At 35.9% G+C, this 11,610-nt stretch overlaps 1 pseudogene; it reads left to right on the top strand.

Moving 5' to 3' along the window:
* LOC107145984 overlaps nucleotides 1-11,095 on the top strand; it is a 24,390-nt pseudogene extending 13,295 nt beyond the window's left edge.
* The last annotated feature ends 515 nt before the right edge of the window (nucleotides 11,096-11,610 follow it).

Consider the following 11,610-nt stretch of genomic DNA (forward strand, 5'->3'; position numbering starts at 1 on the left):
AAAAAAAAAAAAAACCCTGCAAAGTGCAAAATATAAGAAAATGCATTTACCTATTCAATTACTTCAAAATGAAAATTTTGATAAAGGACATTATGAATAAATCTATCAGAAAAAATGAGGTAAAATATATGTATCATCTAAACACAGAAATTATTACCCAGAATATAAAAGTTATTACTAAATAGAATAAAATATATATCAGTGAACCTAACAGAAAAATTAACAAAGTGTATATATTGAAAACATATATGAAAATGTCTATTACATTATTAAGTATATTGGAAAAGCAACGGATACAGTTCATTTATGAGAATTGAAAAGCTAAATTTTGTATATTTATACAGTGAAATATATTATCTCTAATGAACTATATATCATGAATTAAATTTACATAGAGCAATATGATTGGATTTCAGAAGGAAATTTGAATGAGAACTATATAAATTAAACACCACACCACACACTATCCTATCACTATGTATCTTTCAAAGCCATATATATATATATATATGGCTTTGAAAGATACATAGTGATAGGATAGTGTGTGGTGTGGTGTTTAATTTATATAGTTCTCATTCAAATTTCCTTCTGAAATCCAATCATATTGCTCTATGTAAATTTAATTCATGATATATAGTTCATTAGAGATAATATATTTCACTGTATAAATATACAAAATTTAGCTTTTCAATTCTCATAAATGAACTGTATCCGTTGCTTTTCCAATATACTTAATAATGTAATAGACATTTTCATATATGTTTTCAATATATACACTTTGTTAATTTTTCTGTTAGGTTCACTGATATATATTTTATTCTATTTAGTAATAACTTTTATATTCTGGGTAATAATTTCTGTGTTTAGATGATACATATATTTTACCTCATTTTTTCTGATAGATTTATTCATAATGTCCTTTATCAAAATTTTCATTTTGAAGTAATTGAATAGGTAAATGCATTTTCTTATATTTTGCACTTTGCAGGGTTTTTTTTTTTTTTTGGGGGGGGGTGGGTAGAGTACCAGAACACTGAGTCAAATCCCCAGCCCTATTTTGTACTTTATTTAGAGACAGGGTATCACTGAGTTGCTTAGTGCCTTGATCCTGCTGAGGCTGGCTTTGAATTCGAGATCTCCTGCCTCAGGCTCCTGAGCCACTAGGATTACAGCCATGTACCCTCATGCTCTGCAGCAACTTGCAGTCTTATTTATGAAATACTTCCTAATTTTAAGTCAGAAAGAAACTAAATTTCTTTGTAATGCATTTTTGATCAATGATATCCCTATTTAGTTCTTTTATTCATTTAGACCTTTAGTATGCAGCATGGGATAGAAATTTACAGATTGTTTTTTCAATATAGTAAACAATTTTCCTGGTACAAATTACTGAATATAATTTTATGATTCCTGATTTCACCACTAACATACTACACCATATAAAAGCAGAACTGTTTCTAAGGGAATCTATCCTATTTGATTGTTTTATTTGATATTATGTGGACATGACAATTTGTTAGTATAATTTATGCTAGGGTTAGTATTTTTTAAATAGTTCCTAGGTACTTTCAGACTACTATCTTACAAAAAGCTTTAGAGTTAAGTAATCAGCTTCCATCTCTCCCACCAAAAAGAATCCTCCTGAAAATTTGAAAGAGTTTCAAAATTATATTTACGAAGAAATATTAGGGTCTTTTTTGTTTTTTTTTAATACTTATTTTTCAGTTTTAGTTGGACATAATATGTTTATTTTATTTTTATGTGGTGCTGAGAATCGTACCTCATTCATGCATGCTAGGCGAGCGCGCTACCACTTGAGCCACATCCCCAGCCCCAAAATATCAATTTTACATTAATAAGTCTTACATTTCAGAGCTGAACAGCTTTATATTCAGGTATTTTTAAATATTCTTAAGAGTTTTAAAATGCCTCCATCAAATCAGAACTTATCTCCTATTTCATTTTCTAATAATTATTTTGTATAGATAAGTACAAAAAAATTTATTTTGTTTTTAGCTCCTACCTGATATCTTATTGCCATTAATTTTCAGGCTCAAGATTTCTTTGTGGACAATCACATCTACAGAAAACAAAATTTAAAAAATGATTTTAAAAGTCATCATTAAGCCTCTTCATTTACAATTCTCAAAACTCAAGGTTTTGTTTTTGTTGGTTGGTTGGTTGGTTGGTTAGTTGGATTCTATTGCTCTGGACCTCTCACATGTTGAACATTAATTCAGGTGATGGTGGCCAACATTCTTGTCTTCTTCCTGACTTTGAATTTTTTTATCTGTACTTATTAAACATTTGTGTTAAATAAATTTTAAAGTATACTGAATACTTATTTAACAGTGCAATTCCCATCAAATATGTTTGAAAACAATGAAAAAATCACAAGATTTGTCTTTAATCCATTAAAATATAAACTATACTGAAAGATTTTTTCCTCCTGGGCCCATCTTTACAATTCTGAATGAATCCATAAGCAATCATGAAAAATATACAAACAAACATACACACAACTCTTTAAACTATGTATGTTTTTACATATATTTATATAAATGTATGCAACTGTGGAGAGAAAATTTAAAGGCCATGTTTATGAGTGTAAACTTTCAGTTTTTCTGTATTGCATTTATTAAGTTTCAGCATAAAGTGTTTCTTCATTATACAAGTTAATAATATTTGTACTGACAAATAAAAAATGCCTCAGCCTGTAGTTTTAGGAGGTAGACAAAATGGAAAAAATGTTTTCATCATGGTTATATTATTTGTATTTTGTAGATTGTATAGCTACTTTTTATTCCACTTCTCTATCTTGTAATGTGTATACTAATGTCTTATTTTATGCTTTCATAAAATACAAACATACATGACAGTATTCTTGCTTAGATTTTATATATTTGTGTCTCTCTCTATTTCTTGCTTGGTTTAGCCAAAGGTTTCTCAATTCGCTAAGTTTTCTCAAAGATTGAACTTAGATTTCCTTCATCTTTATTTTAGTTACATATCATTTCTCGGTTTCCAGTCTCTTTTGGTTTACTATGCCACTGTGTTACCAATCACCAAGGTTTTACTGATTGAGGGTGGGCCACAGAGCAGTCAGGAAAGGATTTTTTGTACTGCTGAAATTTAAGCTCTACATATGTTCTTACATGTGAGGCAGTTGACAAACACTGATCTATAACTAGTGTTTTAAACCTTATATGAACACAAGATGTCTGTGAAGTGTTTGAAAACCACATCCTCCAGGATTGCACATTTAGTGTCTATGGTTCAGTTGGCCTGGACTGCAGTCTGAGAATCCATATTTTGAGAAAAGCTTGGCATGTGCTTCTGATTATCAACAAGGTTCAGAAACTGCTGAATTTGAGCACCTCTAGAACACTGTCCAATGACAACTAAGGTTGTTGGGATTCCTAAATGAGAAGTTAACAGATTTTTATGTGGTTTGGAGAAAAGAAGGAGGTATCCAACAATGTAGAAAGAGGAGAAAGTTTTAGTAAAGTACAAGACATACAAGAAAGGAAAGTCATCACCAAAAAACAAGAATAGTTAGTCTTGTCAGAATGGAGTTCACAGGAGGAGGTACAGAACTAGGCAGAAAAGACAGGCCAGAGCATAAAGCCCTGTTAAAATTGGATTTTATCCCAAGAATCATGAGAAGACATCAAAGGGGTTTAAGAAGGAAGTAGATATGTGTAGAGTTTTGCTTTTGAAGGGCTGATAAACTACAATTTAACTAAAGGGAGAGAAAGCAGGGCTGTCCTCAGGAAGCCTGAGAACCACTTCCCAGTAGAGGAGGAAACTACAATCCAGGAGAAAAATGGTGGCAGCTGGAACCATGATAAGCTGGGGAGGAAAAGATGGTTAAACATGGGTAAAAGTATACTGAGGAGGAACTAAGAAATGAGCTATTGGGAGTAGGGTGTATCTGAAAAGGAAGAACAAGTGAACCAGCATCATCTTCTTACTCATATGTATTACTTGAGATATAAATCTAAGATTGAGTATGTTTATTTATACTTGCTAAGGCATTCTCTAAAATATTGATGTAAAATGTAAATGGTTTTATTTTATGCAGAATTATCAGAAAGTTTAAATAATATGGATGATAATAGGTGAACTCAAATTTGCTATAAGTAAAAATTACTGGGAACACATTTAATGAATAGTATGTCTTGTTTGTTATCATTTCAGCTTTGGTCTGCTACAAATGTACCTGTCAGCTTAAATCCCTGGAACATCTCCACAAACTTTTTGTGTTCTGAAATAAAGATGAGCCCTGTAAAGACACCAACAGAAACTGAGCTGAGAATAAGGAAGATTCTGAAAACACTAAACCAACTGATCCCACCCAGACCCTTCACCCACATGAACACCACCACCAGTGCCACACACAGCACAGTCACAATCCTCAACCCTAGAGACACATACTGCAGGGGGGACCAGTTGGACATCCTGCTGGAGGCCAAGGACCACCTGGGACACAGAAAGGAATATGGAGGGGACTTTTTGAGGGCCAGGATGTCCTCCCCAGCCCTGAAGGCAGGCGCCTCAGGAAAGGTGACAGACTTCAACAATGGCACCTACCTTGTCAGCTTCACTCTGTTCTGGGAGGGCCAGGTCTCTCTGTCTCTCCTGCTTATCCACCCCAGTGAAGGGGTGTCGGCTCTCTGGAGGGCAAGGAACCAAGGATATGATAAAATTATGTTCAAAGGTAAATTTGTTAATGGCACCTCCCAAGTCTTCACTGAATGTGGCCTGACCCTAAACTCTAGCTCTGAACTGTGCACCTACCTGTATGGGAGAGACCAGGAAGCCTTCTACTGCAAGAAGCCTCAACACATGCCCTGTGAGGCCCTGACCTATATGTCCTCCAGGAACCGAGAAATTTCTTATCTTTCAGTCAAGGAGAAAAGCCTTTTCCATAAGTGAGTATAATTTTTAATACAATGAGAGCTATTGGGATTAGGGTCATACATAGCCGTCTCAATATTGATCCTCTCAGATACTTCCTCCACTCAAAGTTATAGTCGTATACGTGATGTGATATTTTCATGGCATCCCTGTTCATTACTCGACACCATAGTTTCCATTTTGATTGATAAAGTTACAAAAAGATGGTTACACAGGAAGAATTCAATAATATACATGCGTTTACATCTCTGTATTAATAAGGATTGTTACTATAGATATACATTTTTCAAAATACACTCTATGGAAAACTATTTTGCTATGTTTTCATAGATGTTCCACTGGGGGAAAAAGATTCCTTGTAAATATATAAAAACATCATTTTACTTTATTGTATCCCACAGATTCTGCCTCTTAAATGTCTTTTTTGTTCATTCCTCTCCATGTCCAGTGCTGCTATCCAAGTAGAGACCTCCATTTCCTCATCTGCATGACTGAAATGAGTTTCCACCTTTTCTCCCTTCAATCACCCATCATACCCTCCTTGAACCCACTCTACACTGCAGCCTGAGCAACTTTTCTAAAAGGCCATCTCCTAAGGTGCATGGGCTCTCTCTTGTCCAGGGAGGAGATCCACAGAACAGGGTAGAGGGGAGTACAGCCACAGAGTCACTAATCAAGATCTGCAGAGACCAAGTAGGAAGCAGATCTGATTTTACTGCACAGTTACCATGTATATATACCCAAGCATTAGCTTAGCAGATTACAGGCAGCCACCAATACAATTTCCAGCCAACTGTTCTTGCAGCAACCAATCAAGGAGTGGGCCATGGAGCAAGCACAGGGACTGCAACACCCAGCCTCATACCCAGGGCTGTGCCTATGGGGTAAGCAGTTTGCCGATGGCACAGAGGAGTGATTTGCCACTCAGATGCCCTTAAGGTATGCCATGTATGCAGTACTCCATGCACTTGTCCCCACACTATGGGTCATCTCTAGCTGATCTAATGATCAGACACGCCTCAGTGTATACTGCTTAGGGTGGAGGAGTCCTTCTACTTCTCCACATTGTTACCTGGAAGCCCTGGTCGACCAGCCTCCTCTAACCTCAGTGCACGTTTCCCCTATCAATCTTGGCTGCAACCACACTTGCCCTTCTCCCACTCTTCACAAACAGATGTGCATTCCCTGGTCTCCTTGTTCTCCACTAAGATGGAAACAATTCACTTTGTGGCTTAGAATTAACTATCAGGGTTTTCTCATGGGCTTCTCTGAGTATTTGCAAAAGGAAACTCTCATCACAAAAAAAAAAAAAAGAACTATGAGCAAAACTCTGAGGCATATATCAGTCCCAGAGACTTCTGTTAATTTGCTAATTTTCCATAAGCTTCAGTCCACTTCCTTTTAACTTTTCATTTTGCCAAGATCTATTCTCTTACCCCTAGAGACTTATTTTCTCTACTTGTGGCAACAGTGAAATGCTAGATTCTGAGCAATTCCTTTCTTAGCATTTTTCAAAGTCAGGCTTAGAAGTTTTTTTTCCACAGGCTTTCAAAAATATTTGCTTAGAAGAAATAAGAGTAGACATTGAACATGGAAAACTAACACACATTCCATGTGCTAATGCAGTTATCCAGAGGCTTATGCAGCTATCCTGGTCTATAGTGCATGGCTTACTTCTGAACAAATAAAATCACAGTTGGTTTTCTTTTCTTCCTTTTTGTCTCCAATGGTGCAACTCACCACATCTTTTCCTTCCCATTAACCATCCTGATGGCTGAACCCCACTAAGGATCACTTACCATTTCATGGGATTGGATCTAAAGAGACATCCATAGCATAGAACAGGGTACAACTTATATCTGTTGTATATATGTTGTACTAGGCACCTGAGTCTTCATCATTCCCTTGACCCCTTCCTGCCTGCCTCCATTTACACACAGTTATACACAGGAGATAAGCAGTAGGGCTGAAAGTAGGAAGATTCCAGTANGAACCCCGTGCCTCACAATGCTAAGCCAGCACTTTGCCACTGAGCCCCAGCCCCAGCCCCAGCCCCAGGTGTTTTTTTTTTTCATCCATTCATGACCAAAATTATCTGGACCCTGTTGGGCATAGAAAATAGGAAGAAGCCAAATTATGGAAATTCTCAAGGGCATGCTGTAGATTTCACTGATTATTTGGTAAACTTTTGAAAACTCCAGAGATCCACTGAGGAAGAGAGTGGTATGCTCCCCTTTATACTTCAAAAGGCAAATTCACAAGTGAACAAAATAAGTATGAACTACATATAGAGATTTAAATTGTTACTAAGGGACATAAAATAAAATTTATACATGGAAGAAAATATGCTGTTTCTGGATGGGATGAGTTCATATTTAAAGGATATCAATTTTCTCTGCATTAATTTCTTCTTGCTGCTACAACCAAGTGGCTTTTAATAAAATGAACATATTCTCTTAGTGTTATTCTTCCAACACCCAATATCAGTCTCACCAAACAAGTCAAGATAGAGCAAACCTTTATTCTTTTCTGGAGGTCTATGCAAGAATCTGGTTCTTTGCCTTTTTGGCTTCTAAAACATGCCCTCCTTATTTGTAACTCAAAATTCGAAACAACAACAAGAACAAATAAAACTAAGATCGTCCTTATCAAAACCACAACAATGGGTCAGTTACTCAGGTAACATGTTTCTGGCCTACCTTCTGCCTCCCTCTTTCAATTTAGAGGATCAATGAAATTAGACTGAACCTGTTCCCCTAGATAATCCAGGATTGTCCCCTCTCAGATTCTATACACTTAGTCAATCTTGAAAATCTTTCTGCATATAAGGCAACATATTCACAGGTTTGAGGAATTAGGACCTGAATATAATGAGGAACCACAGTCTGCCTACTATAATCTCTAAACCAAAAGGTGAGCAAAATTAACCACAAAATATTGTGCCTATTCTAAAATGAAATTATGTAATAATAATCATAAGGAAATAAATTCTCTGGCATATAAATATTATACAGGATACGCTTTTCAATAATAAGCTCAAAGGCTATCATCTTGAATATGCCAGTATATTACTGGGATGGGGATAACTTGGTAATTGTGGGTGTTGAGTTTTTAGGCTTATGATATTCAAGCATCCATGATACAGTGTTATTGAGCTTCCTCCAAGAGCAACTATGTCACAGTAAAAGACCAACATGATTATAGGATTAGGAAAACTACCTTTGGCAAGAAAAATCACAAGGATTTAATAGCTCTTCCAGTTTCATTTTCTAATTCTGCCACCAGCACCATTTTGTCATTTTGTCCTCAAATTACAAATATATCTATCCATTGATATTCATGGAGGGGGTTGCCTGCAGGACCCAACAGGGACATCAAAATTGATACCAAGATGCTTACCCCTTATATATAATGACATGGTACGTGGTATAAACTACAACATCTTCCCATATACTTTAAATCATCTCCAGAATACTTATATCACCCAATTCAACATCCATGCTATATAAATAGTTGCTGTGCTATATTGTTTATGGAAAAAAGGAGAGAAAATCTGCATGTGTTTAGCAAGATAAAAAAAAATTTCCCAAATATTTTCCATCCATGGTGGGTTGAATCCATAGACACAGAACTCATGGATACAGTGGCTCAACTGTATAGTACTAACATATAAGGAAATACTATTTTGTGGACACAGGCAAACAGAGACTGCAATGCCTATGAGGAGCTAAAGAAGGAAGGTAAAGCAAAGACTGCTGGTAATCCCCCACTATCCATTCTATTCTCTCACTCTAGAAGAGAAACCATTAGTTTAGCTGAACCCCTGGCTACCTTTCCTTTTGGCTACTTATGGCCACATTACATTTTTTCTAGGAGTAAAAATATGGAAAATTTGTACGTAACACCTTTAAAAGCAAAACAGCTTGCCCTCCTCATCCATTTGTCTCCTTCCTACTGGCTGAACTATAAAAGAAAGTTCAGTGGTAATGTGCTGACCTAGCATGCAAAGGCTCAGGGTCCCATTCCACACACTGCAAAAAACAAAAAAACAAAGCAAAACAACAACCAATAAAACTAATGAGGCAATAGCTCAGCAGTGGTGCAGCAGCATAGAGCTTGGGAAGGAAGCATGATGTCAGACATCTGAGGACATTTGTTATAGCATGGCAAAGTTGGTGCTCTGCCACATGGGGTACCTTAGAAGACAGACCATTAAAGAGCCTGCCATTCTAGGAAAACAGGCTGCAATGGCTCAGAATATTGGTTTCTGTGGAATACTGCAAATCACCTTTAGCAAGGTCCTATTTAAAAAAAAAACAACATTAAGTCAAGGTAAATATTTTATACTGTTGAAAGTTTTCAAAATATGTGCATGTTATATGTTAAGCCATTTTTTTAACACAGCACACTTCATAGTTCCTTCATTGATGGAACAAATAAAAATGATTCAATAACAAAGACAACAGCTGGCAATCCAGTAACACAATTCAGAGTAGAGAACAGAAAAGTCACTATAATATCACAGGAATGGCAAAAAAAAACAAGGAAAGAAAGGACATCACAACTTAGGTAACGAGCCCAGGTGGGAGAAAATGAATGAGAAGTGTCATTATGACTCAAAATCTCTCAAAAGAATGAGTAGCAGTGCCTAAAACAAAACCTGTGATAAAAAAAATACCTCTAGTAAGACAGAAGACAAGACTGTAGGGAGAGAGAAAGAAATCAGGAAGGGAAGGACCAAGAAAGGAGACTGGTGTTTACACATGCCACTACCACCACTCACTACAGGATCTCTGCTCCCAGAGAGTGAAAAGAGCACAGAAAAATGCCAAATTGGAATGAAGATTCCTGTCCCTGGTGGATACACTTTACAAGGAAGGTGGATAACAACATTTTGTAACCAGATTCAACTAGATACAAATAATATCAATGGCTGCTTGAAAGGAAAACTCATTTACCTCCTGGGAGACTCCACAATATGTCAGTGGATCTACTACTTACCCAAAGTAGTAAAAAGTATGTACTTACTTTATATTCTTTTGGAAGTTCTGGCTGATCATAAAGTACTTTCAGTGAGGTCTCCATCTATTCTCACTTGGGCTGGGTTTATTATTATTATTATTATTATTATTATTATTATTATTATTATTTCACTTAGCTTTCTAGAATGCAATCTTAATTTGAAATCTGCTTTATTACCTCTTTCATAAGAAATGTTGTTCCTCTTTATAAACTCCAATGAAAACTTTACATTTCGATTGACTTTTCATGCGTGTGAATTAGTAATTTATTCCAGATTTCAGAATGCTTCTGACAAAACTACATCAGGTAGGTATTGTAAATAATATTGTGAATATCCTTTTAAAATGAACTAATATTACTTTTTAGTTAATATCTGTTTTGTTTTGTTTTTTAATCAGCACTGAAATTTTTTGATCTTCATGAAACTGGATCTTTTCCGAAGCGTTTGCTTCTGGATGCTGGAAGACATACTCAAATTCAATGGAAAAAACATGGCTTTCCTATTATCACTCATAATCTCTACTCTGTGACAGATGAAGCTTACATCCCTCGAGAAATTGACCTAATATCAGGGGATAAAAACACAGCCATTGCGATAACTTTTGGCCACCACTTCAGACCCTTCCCCATTGACCTTTTCATTCGCAGGGCCATCAGTATTCAAAAAGCTATTGAACGACTATTGCTAAGAAACCCCGACATTAAAGTGATCATTAAGACAGAAAATATCAGGGAGATGCACGTAGAAACAGAGTGGTTTGGAGACTTCCATGGTTACATTCATTATCTTATCCTGAATGACATTTTCAAAGATCTCAATGTGGGTGTCATTGATGCCTGGGACATGACCATTGCATATGGCACCAATAATCTCCACCCACCTGATCATGTGATTCGAACTCAGATTAACATGTTCTTAAGCTACATTTGCTAAAGCATAAGTATAAAAAATTACTAAATACCAATTTTTACACCCCTTGTGTCGATGAAATTTTATTCATTTTAAGTGTTAAGAAAATCAAATTTAAAAGAATACCCATGGGATTATTTGTGGGACACTTACAGACAATAAGAATGGAGATGAGATGCAAATCCCAGAGTGTGAGATGTAAGGAATGATCATATCATGCCTGGAGCTTGTCTGTGTGTAAATAATAAATATTTTAGGCATGGTTGAGTATGATTTCTGTTACTCATGGCTAACAGAAGAGTAAAAGGGAATAAACATGTAATCGTCATGATGTTCTAAAATTGTCACCCTACTTTCTCTGTAAAGGTATAGAGAGTAAATATTTTGGAATCTGCAGATTATCCTGCCTCTGTCACAACTGCTCCACTCTGCACTGCAGTACAAAAGCAGCTTTGGACAACGTGTAAAGTGAGTGGGTTATATTTTAATAAAACTTTAAGAATGGACAAGGAAACTTGTGTTTCATATAATGGACACATCAGGAAATAGTATTCTTCTTTTGATTCCCCCTCCACCCCAATTATCTAAACACTCAAAAAACATTTATAGATCATAGCTTCACCAAAAATGTAGTGGATATATTTAGCCCCTGGGCCTACTTTGATGGGGCCTGATTTAAAACAAACAAATTGGTAGAATTGATCAAAAATTCCTCCAAAGTTAAGGGAAAAACTAGTACAAACTAGAAATAGAAGAAA

Source organism: Marmota marmota, unplaced genomic scaffold (genome assembly GCF_001458135.2).
Source record: "Marmota marmota marmota unplaced genomic scaffold, marMar, whole genome shotgun sequence".
Lineage (NCBI taxonomy): Eukaryota > Metazoa > Chordata > Mammalia > Rodentia > Sciuridae > Marmota > Marmota marmota.